The sequence below is a fragment of the Salmo salar genome, chromosome ssa05 (genome assembly GCF_905237065.1).
Source record: "Salmo salar chromosome ssa05, Ssal_v3.1, whole genome shotgun sequence".
Lineage (NCBI taxonomy): Eukaryota > Metazoa > Chordata > Actinopteri > Salmoniformes > Salmonidae > Salmo > Salmo salar.
This window is the reverse complement of record NC_059446.1, coordinates 58781948-58786184: the sequence shown is the minus strand read 5'-3', so window position 1 is coordinate 58786184 and position 4237 is coordinate 58781948.

The following is a 4237-nucleotide window of genomic DNA, read 5'->3' as shown; positions in this document are numbered from 1 at the left end:
ATCAAGAGATGAAATGAGTATGCTTTTAAAATGTCCAGTGTTTTCAAACCAAACACTAAAACCTCGTCTTATTTCACAGTATTTCCAAAGTAGAAGTGGTGTGAAAAACAAATGCCAGTATTTGGTTTCCTGCGAGTCCAGACTTGAGATGATCTTTGTCCTAAACCAATAAGCCCCCAAGCCAGTCGTCAACTGCCCAAAGCAACAGCAGATCAATCCAACCCTTCAGTATCAAAATAGAGCGTAAAACGTGGTCTTCATTTTAAAACCTTGAATAACAAACGCCTAAACACCTGCCCAGAACGAATCTCGGCACTACAGCACAGATATGCTATTTAAAATGAATCATGTATTCGTAAACAATGTTAAATTATATTTAATAGAATAAAAATGAGACACTAGGTACATTCAGAATATGGAGACAGGCTTCAGCGCAGGACTGGGGATGTCAGCTGCTGGCGCGCGCCTGTCGCGTTTGTTCACGAGAACAGCCGCAGCTGTCTGACTAGAATAGAGCACATTTGTGAGCAGAATGAGCACCGATAACAGAAATTAACTGGTCATTTATCTGAACAGTAGCCAATAGCCATGGTGGTAGTAAGCTTTATATTTTAGTTGTCAGTCGGCGGTTTGAATGCGTAAATATTTACATGTAGGCCTACACAAACCTGGACGTTGCGAAAAATAGACGCCCTTGTTGATGGGGGTTTGTTTGCAGACAGGCAGACCATTGCATGGGCTACAAGGGAAACGCTAACCAAAATACCGGTACATACTATTCGACAAATTAGGCCTTTATAAGAGCATATGATTTGAGCATTTTACATTTTAAACCATTCCTTCTAGCTACCTAAAGTTGAATTATACATAAGGGATTAATGCAAGGCTAAATTTCGCATTTCACTACAAGTCCTAACACATATCAATAAAATCAATCAATATCTGCAGTGTAACAGTATCGCATTCCCATAATGATATGAGGCAGTGCAGAGCAGGCTATGTGGCTACGCTATGTTCTGCGTGCGTAAAACACGCGCCAACGTCACTACGCTTCTACATTGGAACATAGCATATAGATGAAATACAGTAATGAATGAATGCCTTCACTTTTGTTTCAAGTTCTTTATAATGTTGTAATTTTTGAATATCTGTACTATTTATCAGGAGCGTCATGTACTCCAAAAATCTGAGGGGGCACAAAGTATGTGAGGATGGCTTGGGGGTGGTCAGGAGGGGGGCTTGGCTCCTGTTCATTAGTTGGACAATTTTGCATTTTTCAAACACATTAAACGTATTTGTCTTGCCCTCTAAAGCCACAATCATTATGCTTAATTCTATGTTAAACACTTTTGTTTTTCTGCATATCTAAGCATACCTTTTGAGCTGTCTGTATCCTCCTGATTAGTGGTTATTCTTTAAAGAAACTAAATATGCTTCTCTGCATCTCTGCTAAAATATGGGTAAAATATTGAAAGGAATGTGAGTCTTATTCAGGACATTTAGTTATTGCTTGCTTTTCTAAAGTCTACCGATCTTGCCAGCAGGCATGCCAGCGAAGATGATAGTTAGACAAGCTAGCTACTCTAACTTGATTGATTGCCTCAACCTATTTGGGATAGCTAAAGCCAAAATAAAATTGCTAGGTGGCTAGTAGTATTGAATTGTTTTATTAAATTCAGATTGTGTGTCCGTGATCTACACAGAATACCCCATAATGTCAAAGTGAAATTGTGTTTTTAGAAATATTAACACATTAATACTTTTTTAAAATCTGTCTTGAGTCAATAAGTATGCAATCGTTTTGTTATGGCAAGCCTAAATAAGTTGAGAAGTAAAAATGTGCGTAACAAGTCACATAATAAGTTGCCTGGACTTGCTCTGTATACAATAATACTGTTTAACATGACTACCCCATCTCTGTACCTCACACATACAATTATCTGTAAGGTCCCTAAGTCGAGCAGTGAATTTCAAGCACAGATTCAACTACAAAGACGGGGGGGGGGGGGGTCGTCTAGGTTTTGCAAAGAAGGGCACATATTGGTAGAAGGGGGGGAAAAAAAGCAGACATTGAGCATTGTGCAGTTATTAATTGTACACATTAGATGGTGTATCAATCCACCCAGTCACTACAAAGATACAGGCATCCTTCATAAGTCAGTTGCCAGAGAGGAAGGACACCACTCTTGGATTTCACCATGAGGCCAATGGTGACTTTAAAACAGTAACAGAGTTTAATGGCTGTGATAGGAGATAACTGAGGATGGATCAACAACATCGTTACTCCGCAATAGTAACATAAATTACAGAGTGAAAAGAAGGAAGTCTGTACAGAATAACAAATATTCCAAAACATGCATCCTGTTTGCACTAAAGTAATACTGCAAAAAATGTGGCAAATACATTAACTTTTTGTCCTGAATACAAAGTGTTATGTTTGGGCAAATCCAACACATCACTGAGTACCACTCTTCATATTTTCAACAATGGTGGTAGCTGCATCATGTTATGGGTTGGAAAGAACTAGGGAGTATTTTTAGGATAAAAAGAAACGGAATAGAGCTAAGCACAGGCAAAATCCTTGAGGAAAACCTGGTTCAGTCTGCTTTCCAACTGACACTGGGAGACAAATTTAAATTTCTACAGGACAATAATCTAAAACACAAGGCTAAATATGCACTGGAGTTGCTTACCAAGACGTCATTGAATGTTCCTGAGTGACTTAGTTACAGTTTTGACTTAAATAATCAGCTTCAAAATCTATGGCAAGACTTGAAAATAGTAGTCTAGCAGTGATCAAAAACCAACTTGACAGAGCTTGACATATTTTTTAAAGAATAATGGGCAAATATTGTACAATTCAGATGTGCAAATCTCTTAGAGGCTTACCCATAAAGACTCACAGCTGTAATCACTGCCAAAGGTGATTCTAACATGTATTGACTCAGGGAGTTTAATACTTATCTAATCAAGATATATTAGTGTTTTATTTTCCATTAATGCAAAATATATATACTTTTTCTTCCACTGACATTACAGGGTATTTTGTGTATATCATTGACCAAAAAATGATAATGAAATCAATTTGAATCCCACTTTGTAACAAAACAAAATGTGGAAAAGGTTGAGTGTGAATACCATCTGAAGGCACTGTATATAATGTAAATATCTTTAAACAGGACAAATCTGAGTGGGCATGTGCCCCTGTGCCCCCTTTGGGCATGACACCTCTGCTATTTATGTTTGTGTTATTGTTATAATAAACAATGTGAAAATAAATACACCAGAGCAATATTTCAGGATAAGGTTCTTCTGTCCATGATATGCCATACATGTTGATGTTTCTGTTCATTTTTATGTTTTCTATAAGCACTAGGGCTAGGCAATGGAAGATGGAGCCTACATGCAATAGATTATTACAAATGACATAGACTGGCTATACTGTATGCTGCTTTAGTGACGATATTCAATGCAAAATTGTACAGAGATTTTTTTTTGTCAATAAAATTGTATATTTCAAGACGTTAAAGTGTAAAGTGGTAGATTGTTACTATAACCTCTTCTCATATACATTGTTTATAATTCAGAGACACAGTGGCGGATTTAGGTATAGGCAACATGGGCAGCCGCCCAGGGCGGCATCTTGCCGGGGGTGGCACGGGGTCTCCACACAAAATAATTTGTAATGGTGACATTTGCACAATAGGTTTTCGATCGCTCATTTGCACGTCACGTCAATGATATCATGTCACCGTGTGGGACTGTGGGTCAATTAACCTTGTCAGAGTGGGCGCCCTGATTCTAGTTTTTGAGCTAGGCAGACTACTGGAAGCCAGAGGTAGGGGGAGCGGGGGAATCTATCAAATAGTGCACCTCTAACTTTGTACAATACTAATGCAATTAGTAAAATCAGTCACACTACAAAATGCTACCAAATAAACCACAATTCAATCACAATACTGTGAATATATAGTTTCACAGACATTTTCTGGTTTGTGCGAAATCTTTAAGAATAATATAAAACCAGTCTGCACACCACCAAGGTGAATTAGTTTAGTCTTGACTCTTGGTTGACAGTGTTGGGGGATGGGTCATGTATTGATGCTTGAGTGCCAAATCAACACAAATAGATAAGAAATGGTCTAAGCCATCAGGTGCTCAGTTTAGGAAAAAAAGGAAAGAAGAAGAGGAGAAACGCGCAAAAGATAAAGGTATGCAGCTATGTCATCTCTTTATG